The following is a 12,749-nucleotide window of genomic DNA, read 5'->3' on the forward strand; positions in this document are numbered from 1 at the left end:
TTTCGGAGAGCACAACACGATATTCTGCTTTTTCATTAATACCCAGTTAGGCTGCTAGGTGGGTATTCTTCCTATTTCCACACGCACTGGTAAATCCATGCTGTTAAAATAGACTACGGAGATAATTTATGGGAGCTAGGAGTAACGTCTTTAATTTTGCCTCATTGTCTGTTGCCTTGTAATTTATAAACCCAACTGCACACCGTTGCTTGGAGGATTCACTGAATGGCAGTGAGTGCAGGAACAGGCGTAGTGTTACGGGGTGCTGGGCACTGCCTGTAGCTCAGAGAATGCCATTTCCATCTGGTGATGTGCTGCTGTGGCTTCAGATACAGCCACATGTTTTGGTGTGGGGAGAGGAGATGGGGAGGGGGAGATGTGTGCAGTGCTCCCTGGGACAGCCCCAGTACTGCAGCAAGTGATGGGCAGCTGAATGAAGACCTCGTGTTTTGGGTCCCCTGGTGGCTCGATTCATTTTTCATCTCAAAGAGGTTTCAGACAACCTCAGCTATAGCAGATGTGCTTCAGCCCCAGGACTAGTTGAGGAAACCTCTACAATGTGGTGAATGTGGTTGTCATTTTTCAGTACTACAGTTCCTCCCTCCCTGCGCTGCGCTGCTTACTGGTGTAGATACAGATGCTGCCAGACAAAAGGGGGCCCTGCTCCATATGGCTTTGTAAAATTGCTTCTCTCCTGGAGGATGGGCATGTGTAACGATGAGGTTCTGCTGGAAGGAGGAGCTGGACTGAACATAAAGGTGACTTTTTCATTTTCTTGCATTTGCGCTGGAAGCTGTATCTCAGCATCCTACCTTACCATCTTTGGAGCAGTTTTATTTTGTGACTACAATGGTTGGGCAGCCCTCTGCTGAAGGCCAGATTTCCTTTTCAATCTGTTGCAGTGTGAAGAAAGCTGTGTCCGTGCAGGGGCTCAGCATTGTCCAGAGGAGCACTTGCATGTGCCTGCACATCCACATGTATTTGCTGCTGTCTTTTTCTTCCCATCTGCTTCAACTCACCCCAGTGCTTAATTTTCTGCACCTTGTCAGCTGCTTTGATCTCTTTGATCTCTTTTAGTTTCCTTTCAGTGGCTGTTCCTCAGAATTCACATTCTCTGATCAATCTGCTTTCCATGATCAGAAACCTTAGGCCAGTGTTTTTATGTCACAGAACCCATACGTAACTGCATACTGTGCCTGTAGATAAGGCATTGGATGGAAAATTCACAAAGGACTTTTAGTGCCTATATATCACCTGGGCTGGTGCCTAGAATTACGATGCTTAAAACTGCTGTGTGCTTAACTTCTAAGCCTTGAAGCAGCCAACCTGCATGGGCACCAGGGCTGGGGGTGGTGGCAGTGACATGCTGTCTTGGTGAATGCGTTTTTAAGGAGAGAGCTGACCTCTTGCATAGCTTTTGCAAAAAGGACTTTGGTGCTTATCTGCTAAAGATAATCCAGTCTGTGGATCTTGAGTGAAGGGAAGACATGCTGCACAGCGCTGAGCTGGAAGCCCAAGCTGCAGTAGGGCAGAGTTGAAGACACACCTCTGACCTCGCTTTGGACGTTCTTCAGTTACAAGAGTGCTTGCTCAGTGAGTTGCTATTTGGAAACCAGTTGTGAGGTATTCAGCTCTGGGCACATATCACAGAGGGAACCGAGTGCTGTGAACCACATACAGCTGTGCTGTGTATCTGCAAAAGTCAACAGGAATGTCCACGCTTTCAGTACTTATTAGAGCTTAGAAAAAGATGGAGAACTACTTTTTACATGGTCTGACAGTGATAGGACAAGGAGGAATGGATTTAAACTAAAGGAGGGAAGATTCAGGTTAGATGTTAGGAAGAAATTCTTTACTCAGATGGCAGTGAGGCATTGGCACAGGCTGCTGAGAGAAGCTGTGGATGCCCCATCCCTGGAGGCATACAAGGCCAGACTGGTTGTGGCCCTGGGCAGCCTGGTGGGGGTCAGCCACACCATGACAGGGGATTGGAATGGAGTGAGCTTTGAGGTCCCTTCTGACACAAGTCATAAGGTAACTCACCCGGGTCACTGCCTGGTCCCAGTTGCTCATCCAGACTGCATAAGTATTTGTACATTTTAGATTCTCTTTTGGAAGTAAAGCAGTCCCGTCACAGACAAAACCCAGGTGTGGTTTTAAGGCTGGTTCACTCCAGGCAGCCATATCATCTGAGTCCCTGCAAAGACTGCAGCGAAACGGGTGGACCTGCATGAGGTCTGGCTCCCTCTCTCAGCACAGCCCTCCAACATTCTCCCAGCTGAATTTGCACATCCATATGTTCTTAAGCTATTGCTGAGTGCAGCAACACGTATCTTTGGCTTCATGTCATAAAAATACCATCCTAGTGGGTTGCAGCATGGCTCGTAGGATATTTTAAATGTTTGAAATTTTGATTGCCCATAACATGCACTCCAAATAGTATTTTTTTGTCTAGGGACAAAAAAACTGCCATGATGCCAGGCTCTCTGGAAATTCAGAGCTGCATTGCTACATAGTCCAATGATGTATACAGTCCACAGAGATGGCTCTACCTCTTGGCTTAGTGACTGTGGGTCATGGAAGGAGAAGATGCATTTGTAGCAGTCCCTGTGGCTGTATAACTGATATGGAATCATAAGAATCATGGAATTATTAAAGTTGGAAAAGGCCACTAAGATCATCCAGTCCAACCATCACCACCCTGCCCACTAATCTACTCATTATTTGAACACCTCCAGGGACTCTACCACCTCCGTGGGCAGCCTGTGCCAATGCCTCACCACTCTTTCTGATCCAGGGACCTCTGCAGTGATTGCTCTAAACATCAGACCTGTAGTTTTGAGAGTCTAATTTGTTTTGTTGCTCCATTATATTTAATCGTACATGAATCCTACACGGAGGTCTTAAAAATGTGATGTTAACTTGAAATCATACCTCATCCTTACTTGGATGTGAAATGCTGTGTTGCCATTGTTATTGTTATTAAAAATATATCCACTATGAGAAGATATTCTTTTTGTGTATATTTATGTTTTCTTCTTAGCGACCAGTCATTCTGTGCACGACAAGATTCAGTGTCACAGTCTGTAAACAAGCTGTGTTTACAGGTATTCACCCAGCTGATGGCTGTGACACACTTGAATTATTTAATTGTTTCAGTTTCTTTTTTTTTCAGTAGAGTTTTATGAGAACTAAGATAAAATATACTCTGTTTGGCATGTAAGCATTCTGCTGCATCACAGCCTTTGCAAACTAGAGTGCTTAATTGCTATGGTGTAATTAGGGGCACTGAGGTTATGAAGCACATCCTAGTGAAGTCCATGGGACTTCTTCCACTGAGTTCTGTAAAAGTCAATCATACCTTAATTGAGGGAGGTGTGGGACCTGAGAGCTCCTCAGTTCAGTTTACCGAAGAAGTTTAGATGCTGAGTTGTAACATCTGCTTCGTCACCTCTTTGCCTTCCAGTGGAAGTCTCATCCCTGAATAAGGCACCGTAAAGCTGTGAATGCCACTTGAATGAGATTCATCAAAGCCAGCATGCCAGAGCAAGGTGGTAGGGAACAGAAGAGAGCTAGCGTCCTGACAGCTGTTGGAAAAGCACTGCTTCCTTTCACTCCTGTTACAGCCTAATATTCCTTCAAGGTTAAGTGCTTTAATGAGGTTGGCTGTTTCTTACAATGATGCCTTGTCAGTTAATAAAATGCATTAATATTTCACATTGCTTCCTTAGGGTATGAAAGACCAAGGTTGAAGCCTCTCATCTCACTGAAGGGACTTGAACCACTATCTCCCAGGAGGGTGCTGGAAGCCACCAGACTGTTTGCTGTTTTTGAGCAAATTGTGCTCTGTCTGTCCCACTGAAACTGTTCATTAAATATCCATTCAGTCAGATGAAAAAAAAAAAAAAATGAATGACAGTGTCTCTGAGATCAGGTGCAGGAAGGGGATGAGATTGCTTTGAGATTCTCTGTAATAAATATTCACATGTCTCATGACCGTGGAGTGTCTTCATCAAGAGTCATTCAGGCAGACCCACCAGAAAGATCTGAAAGTTTTGATTTTAGGGCATGCTTGAGGGTGAGTTTTGTTCATGTCTTCTCAGAGTAGAGCTTGAGCCTCTGGGTCTCATGTATCCTGCATGACTGCTGTAACCCAGTTGTTGTTGGATATCTGCTCATCATTGTTCTGTTGTGTTAGAGCCATTCTGATACATCCATTGGATCAGACTATAACTAGTTTGTGATTTGTTTTTAAGCTTATGTGTGAAACATGTGTTGATCTGTGCCTGTAGTCACTTCTCAGTGACTCTGCATTTGTGCCAGGAGAAATGTTTGGAATTTAGATAACCACAAAATCTGTGTACCCCAAAATGTTGGCAAATATCATGAGAACTTTGGTATTTTTAACTTTTCAGATTTGTGTTATTTGATATAATGTAAAGCATATAATGAGTGTCTGGTGTCAGGAAGGTGACTGCCTGAACTGAGATCTTAGTGTTTTTTCCTCCATTTAGCTTAAAAGGCTTCGATGACGTTAACAGGTTGGCATCTGTGTGCTTCCAAACATACAATCTTCGGTACTTTAGTATACTTTAGTATAGCGTAGCATGGACCACAATGTAGTCAAGACCTGAAAGTTATCAGAAAGAGATCTGCATTTTGAGAGCAGAGAGTGGAAAATGTGATTGCTGTGTTTATCACATCAGCAAACCGTTCCATTTTTCTAAAACTCTCAGTGGAAGCTTATGCTTCTGTTAAATACTTTCAACATTGTAATTTTTTGACTAAATGTGTTCCAAAACAAAATGAATTGCTAAGATTGCCAAAGCCACAGTGTTTTTGATTGAGGCTGTATCTCAAAAGTTTTACCACTGTGAGATTTTAATTGGTGCATTCCAGCAAATGAAAATGAGGTAATTCATGTGTCAGCAAAGGTCTGGAGTTTTAGGAATTGCTATCAGACTGACTTGAGCAGCAGGCATAGCTTACTTAAAATGCGGTCCATTTTTTCCAGGAAATAGCAACTGTATTTCAAACATAAGCTAACAAGGAAAGAGGTAAAGCACATGCATCTTAGACTCTATAAGTAGTTAAGAATGTATATGTGTACTGTATATGGATGTATGTAAGTTCTTTACTGTAAGGATGGCTTAGAGTTAGACTAAATGGCCTTTAAGGTCCCTTCCAACTCAGATGGTTCTATGATTCTGTGATTATCCAGTGTTAGAAATGCTTGTCTCTTGCATCTCTGGTCCTGCTTTCATTCCAAGCTTCTCCCCAGCAGCCACTGTATCTTTTGATACATCACAGGATTGCTGGCTGCCTTGGTGGCAATCTGTCCTGTGCAGCCTGGAGAGGGTGGAACTGCCATGTTTGGTGGAGAAAGCTCTCCTGGTTGCTCCCAGTGTGGAGAACCTATGCAGAAGCCACTGTTGTGATCACAGCAGTTCTTCAGGCAACACTTAGACATGTCTGTATGTTAGTGCCTCCGTTTTGAATGGGAAGGAGCAGAGGAACCAGCAGGCAGAGTCCCCTCCTGTGACTTGGATAATGTCAGTGCCAGGATGTGAGGCTGGTCGTGTCAGAGCACATGGCCATCTACACAGTGGTAACAGGATATCTATGAGACCTGCTGTCTTTATCCTGTGTTTGAATGCTTGCTGATTTGAGCCAGAAGCAGTAGTAGTGGCTGCTCATCACAACCTTTCTGCAGGTCTATGAAAGGGCCGAGGGGAAGTGAGGTGAGCAATTCCCCCTTTCATTCACCCATTAGACTGGGAAATGGGTTACAACTATTGTTTCCCAGCCAACAAAAAGAGAGAGATATAAGGCCTCAAAACAGCTGTGAAGGTGATGCTTAGGCTTTTCCTCAGGACTTGCTCCAAATCCAGCAGAGTAGCACTCAACCCCTAGCAGGACTGCTGGGCAATTGCTGAGGCTGTGCAGAGCCACAAGCATCTTTGGCCTTGAGGGTTTGGAGGAGCTCGTGGGCTGGAGGCTGCATCAGAGGCAGCTTTGCCAATGCCCCACTTCAGACTCTGAGGCACCAGACAAGAAGGGCGACATCAGAGTGACACCCTGAGAGTGCTGTAGCAATGCATTCAGACTTCTAAAGAAATGTAGTGGTAGGATCTATGCTTTCAAGCTTTTGTTTGCCATTTGTGACACTCCTACCTTTTACACTAAAGGCTGCAAGGATGAATAAGCGTTAAGGCACCCATGTTAAGGCCCAGAGGGACAGCAGGAAATCAGTAGGTAGGTGCTATGCTTCTCCGGGCAGTAGGAGTGTCACAACTTGAACTAGAGTGCTGATACCCACCGTGCTCAAGGAATTCCATGACTTTGCATCTCTCTGATGTGCAGCAAAGGCCTGCAGCATGTGTGGCAAATGCCTTTTGCCATGGTGGATTTCTCCTGGCTGCAAGCATCTCTTGGCCTTAAGTAACGCTGCTCCTGAGATCCTGGTGGCTGCAAGGGACCAGTGAGCCCAGGCAGGCTGAAATCACAGAATAATAGAATTGTTTTAATTGGAAGGGACCTTTAAAGGTCATTTCTGTGGACTCATTCACTTCTGCCCACAATGAAGAACCATTTTATGTCTTGGTCAAGTGCAGGTGTGGAGTCAACTTGTGTAGGTTTTTAAGCAGAGAGCAAGCACTGAGGCTGCCCCTTTGCAGAAGGCATTTGAGCATGAGGAAATGCCACTACGCTTCTGACTTAAGGAAGCATTGATATTAAGCTTGACTTCCTCTAAGCCCTTTCTGTTTATGCTCATGGGAGGAAGGAAAGGAGCAAATGTATATTCATTCTTTTAATCCCATGAACGAGTTAGATAAAAATCATATTCCTCATAGAATCTACTGTTAAGGAAGCCTCTGGCCTGCTGGATGACTCTGCTGGTTTGGATTTATAAAGAGCTGTCTGGGTAATGATGTGTGTGCTCATAATAATGGCTCTAATACCTGTTAGAACTGACAGCTGTATGTGTTTGCCTTTCTGGAGACAGATGTTCTCCTGCCTGGCTACGTAAGTCAATTCCAACCGGGGAAGAGGACAGTGAGCAATGTGCTATTCAGTGCTATTACATTCCCTTTTATTTTCCTTTTCCCCTTCTCTCTTTCCTTCCTTGGGCTGTCTGCTAGGCAGGAACGTGACATGATCATGCCAGCTGCTGCAGGGAAGCCCCTTGGCCATTCCAGTTCTTCCTCTGCGGGCTGACAGAGGTGGAAGGGAGGCTCGGGGCAGGCAGGGCTCTGAACATGGCTCAGCTCAGCAGGTCTGTGATGCTTTTCCTCTTCACACCAGCCGCAGACCAGGTTTGACACTCATGCCTAAAGGCAGTGCTTAATTTCAAACAGTTCCTGTATATGCTAAACTTGTTGACTCCTCACCAAATCCTATTTCTTGGCTCTTTCTGTGGTGTTCTCTTGCTCTGATTTAAGTGTTTTACGGTTCCACATGAAGGAGATAACAGCATGAGCAAAGCTGTGGGTGAAGATAAATCATCTGTAGGGGAAAATGTGAACACTATTTTTGGAAAGCAGCAAGGCCACCATGCCAAGGGACCAAAACACTTACTGTAGTAAGTCTCTGCAACAATCAGCTTTAATCTCCACTGCATCAAATGTAAAGTGATTTCAACACAAAACCATTTTGCAGTGCAGCTTTTGTATCAGAACAAGCAGTGTAAAGACACTCCTCCAAGGAAGCTGCAGATTCTTGCTTTCACCTGAAATGCCCTTCAGTTGATGTTATGAGTTAAATCCAATTCCTTGTTAAGTTGAGGGAAAGACTTCAATTGAAGTCAAGAGCAAACAACCAAAATTGTGTGTATCTTGCTCTTTTGGGGATGCACTGATTCAACAGTCTAACACTGCTAGATATTCCATTCCAACATCTGCAATTTATACCCTAAGAGTATCAGTGCTATTTTGTTGGTGTGGAGTAGAAGAGAGAGAAAATACTTTCTGCTGTCTATACCATTTCTTTGATCAAAGGTCTAACAATAAAATCCAGGTGAAGGTAATGTCTGCAAGATAAGATGTCATTAATACTGGCTTTGTTACAACAGGAAAAATGATAAATGAGTCTGAAGAAATACTGAGAAAAAGTCTGAGAAGTGACTCCAAGAATGCATTGCACAACACAGTTTTTTATTAATTAAATTCAACAAGATTCATGTCTAGCCAATCATCACAGCACCCTGGGCTGTAATAGTGAAAGTGTAGTCTTCTGGTCCAGGGAAGTGATCCTCTCCCTCTTTTCAGCATTCATGATATTGCAGCTGAAATGCCACTTCAGATATGGACTTGCAGGTACAAGAAGGATGGGAACAGAGGCAGAAGGCACCAGTCAAAATCTGAAAAATTCTGATTTAATATTAAGAATATGTATTTATTTATTTATTTATTTGAAAAAGAGAGTGAGCAAATGCTGGAATAAGTTGCCCAAACAAGCTGTGTGATCTCTACCTTTGGAAGGGTTAATGTCTGGGCTGGATGCCTGTGTTATCAATCTGACCTAAGTAGATCTGCCTTGAGCAGGAGGTTGAGCTAGATGAACTTTGAAGATCCTTTCCTGTCCAAATTATGGTTCTGTTATTCTCACAGGACACACGAAATCTGCCTGTTAATAATGCCTACTAGCCAATCCAATTTACAGCTTCCTTTTTCTCCATCCTGGAGTCTGATTTAGTGAGAACTAGATAAAATCTACTGTTCAGTTTGAAAGTCCATGAAAAGGTAAAACCCCTTGGGGCTGTCCTTACCTAAATACTTCTGATTTTCCTGGACTTCAAAGGGAGAAATTCTTTTCTGTCGGTAAAGGTTTCCATCTGGGGGAATGCCTGGGAAAATAAGTATTCTTATCCCTGCTGATGGGTCATGTAAAGAAGTAACACATCAAAAACTAATTCCCTTATCTCCCTCAGATATTATGTACGTAGGTTGCTCCAAAAGCAATGCCTTCTATTTATTTATATGGAAAGAGCACAATAACTCTATTTGATAGAGCAATTTCTCAGCTACGAAACACCATTTTTCAACATGATCATCACCATTAGATACGTATTTTCACCAGCGATGAACAAGAGACTGCATGCTATGCTGGTTAAAATCTGCATGGCTGTATGGAACATGGCTTGTTTTTCACACTGCTGCTGCCACTGCAGAAATGAACTGTCCACCACCTTCCTGTGCTTATGTCCACTGTTTGGCCTCCATAAATGTTCAGGAAGTGCCAATGAATGTCAGTGGGTGCCATTTTTTTCATGTGAAGGAAATCAGTGACACACTTCTGTTTCATATTTGCTTCCATGTCAGATGCCATTTTGTCAGACTGCTCCTCTGCTGCCATCTGTCACACAGCAACAGCCTCTACTGCCATACCACCATTTGCCTCTGATGTTGTGTGCCAACATAATAAAACAGGAGGCATTACGTTCGGAGCAGCTCTCTTAGTTGAGCTCTATGTGCTGTCCATGGTGAATACCACTCTCTTAGTTACTTCGCAGTGCTATGTAGGAGACCTTGCCCCTGGCCCATAGCAGAAGTGACAGACCTGAGCAGTGATGCACTTCCTCTGGCAAAGTGTTTCATGAATTCTCAGGAGGATTCTTCTCCCCATTTGAAAGTCAGATGTATTAGTACTGATGGGCCAATGTCTGAAAGCCAAGCCAATATACGGTATTAATATGACTGCTGTGTCAGGTCTTACAAAGAACGAGCATTATAAATCACAAATAAATGCATAACTTAAGGCCAAAGGTTGCCTCCATTCTGTATTGATCTAAACAAGATTGTTAAAGGTGCTACACTTGCAAGTGAGGTTGTGAGATCTTGGTCCTCAAGGAGCACAGCACCTTTGGTAGTGTTGTGTTCACTGTCAGGAAAGGCAACTGGCTGATTTCTTCCACGCTGGATTGAAGTCAATGAGTGCAGTGCATATGTGGACTCTTCTAGCTTTCTTGAAGCAGAGCCCTTATTCAATACACAAAAGAGCCTTTGAAAAATTGATTGCTTAGGTTTTAACTTTTCCAAAAAGGTTTCTCTGTTAAAAGCTCCTGGTTGGAAATACCAAGACCTGTTGTTGCTAAGATTAAGGTATTTGTTTGTTAGAAATGGCTTGCAAATAGAAACCAACACATGGATTATTTCTCCTTCTTTAGCCAAGTAGAGCGAAGGTGCTTTGTGTAGATTGTGCTTCCAGTAGGATCAGGTTTTGCATGTGATTTTAATAAAGGCTTTAGGAATGCAAGGGTCAGATATAAATTTTTATATTTCTAATTCTTATGCAAAAGAGGAAAAGCAGTACTTATCACTTCCATGTTGTTTCTTAGGCTGTTTTAAATGCATAAAATAAAAATACAGTGTTTCAGTAGAAATTTACTATGTTATTTATTTAGAATACTAATGAAAAAAAAAAAGAAAAAATAACACACTATGGTCAGATTTGTGGATTTTGCTTTTCTGGAACAGCATTTTTTCTCTCTTTGTTTCTGGGTGGTTGTTTTTGTCCTCCTGCCAAGGTTAATGTTATCAGCAAAATAAAATCTGACTAATTAAATCAGCCTTGAAAAGATTGTAAACACCTATCAGGAGAACAGAATTTTTTTTTTTTTTGTTGCTAGACAGTGGTCTTAATTTTGACCTGGGATGATCATGCTTATAGTTTGTGAATGAAGACAGTAACTGTGGAGTGGTAGTTCTGGTTTTATTATGAAATGCACATCACAGGTTCTGTCGAATTGCACATGTTGGTTTTATGATATCTGTCGATACTGAGCCAAGACTGATCTTAGATATCAGCATTCTTTGATAGATAAATGCTGCTGCCATCCACTCCTTCAGCTTCCAAATTGCTGTCTTTGGTTATAGAATCAGAATGGCTTGAGTTGGAGGGGACCTCAAAGATCTAGTTCCAATCCCCCTGCACAGGCAGGGTTGCCAGCTGCTAGATCAAATACTGGATAGGATTGCCCCAGACCTGTGTTCATTTATTAAATTCTTGACAAAAGTTCTTAACTCTTTCCATTAAGAAACAGCATGCTGTATTACCCTCTATTCTTTGAAGCATTGCCACTGCTCTCAGCATTATCCCTGAGCTGACTTGTGCAAGATTTCAGCTGAAGGAGACTGGTGGAATTATGCATAGGAGGTACTCAGTCTTTTGTTTATATGAAGGAGGAATCTTCTGCTAGTGTTCACAAAGGTTTTGGGATTGCTTTGTCTCTTTGGAGACCTAACAGAAGGTAGAACCATGGCTATGGAGAATGGATCCAACCTCATTTCCCCCAGCCTCAAATACATGTCTCTAGCTTGGGTCTGAGATATTCTTACAAACACAAGATGCAATAAATAATGGATATCTGTGTTCTAAAAAGCTCAAGGGTGCATCAGTGTTACCTCAGGCAGCATTCCAAGTAGTGTACCGACCTTATTCCTCTCTGGCAGTCCTCTCTACCAATCCCTACCAGTCTCCAAATGTTATGATCTTTTGCTGTAATACAAAAAGGTTCTCATGATGCCCTTGCCTGAAGGGAGCTTACAGTAATGGCCTCTTTCCATACCTCTACCCTCTGATGTTGTCATATCAAGCCTGATGCAATTAATTGGCAATATTATGAAAGGTCTTTCCAGCAGTGACACCAAGTGAAGAAGCTTCTGAGGTGATTGTGTGTCATTCTGTCATTATTTTTCAGTCACCACTGCCTACAGCCACAGTCTTTGGTGGTGCTAGGTACCAGGAAAAGGGCTAAAGTGCTGGGCTTCTTGCTGTTTTTCACTGTCATGCAGTCTTATACTGCTTTCTGTTTCCAGTTGCATAATAGTTTTTTCAGTGTGTTTTGTTTCTCATGCACTTGGTGCTGGCAGTAAAATGTGGATTGTTTTCAATGTTTAGCATCAAATGTTACATATGGAAGTGATTGATCAGCAGGATAATAGGCTGGAGGCCTGTGGAAATTGGACTCCAAGGTCCCATCATTCTTTGGAAAATGCCAGCCGTAGTAGATTTTGCCTTCCAGGATCTGTCCACTGTTGATAGCCTTATTCAAATATTATGTTCAGGTTGTAAAAAAATATATCTTGACAGATATTGCAGAGACCTACAGATTACAAAATGCAGAGGGAAAAAAACCTTACATGAGTATATTTGTAAGACTCAAAAGTGCCAAGGAGAGATTTTAAGCATTTTTTGAAATTGCTGCTTCTAGGTGAACTGCAGTAAATTGTCCTTCAGTTCAGTCAAGTTGCAAAAGTTTCATTCAACCAATCATCTTATCTGCTTATTTTTGAGAGCAAAGACAAGAAAATGCAAGATTTAGATGAAGTTATCTCCAGTAAAAATAAGCAAAATTAATACTTCAGTGTTCCTCAATTAATGGTCTGCAAGTGGAATGTTTCCTTTATGACACGCTTGGGTAATCCTTGGCTATGGGAAACTACAAGGACTAGCTGGAAAAGTGAGTTTTATTTACTAAGGATATACCTTAAGCCTTTAATATTTGTAATCTGAATTTGTCTATACAGCTATTTCTAGCATTTAGTATTTGAATGCCATTGCAGAAATGGTCACATCTCTCTAAAACTGACATTCAGCTTAAACCCCTTGTATTGCTGGTTGGCAGAAAACCCAGAATACTTTTGGAATTGTCTAATAAATAACAGCATGTATGCATCTGAAGCAACGGGAGAAGTGAAGGTCTTTCCATGTCAGCCCCACTTTCCTTAGCATGAAAATTGACGTCTCTT

This window comes from Phasianus colchicus, chromosome 3 (assembly GCF_987193195.1).
Source record: "Phasianus colchicus chromosome 3, bPhaCol1.hap1.1, whole genome shotgun sequence".
In the NCBI taxonomy this organism is placed as follows: domain Eukaryota; kingdom Metazoa; phylum Chordata; class Aves; order Galliformes; family Phasianidae; genus Phasianus; species Phasianus colchicus.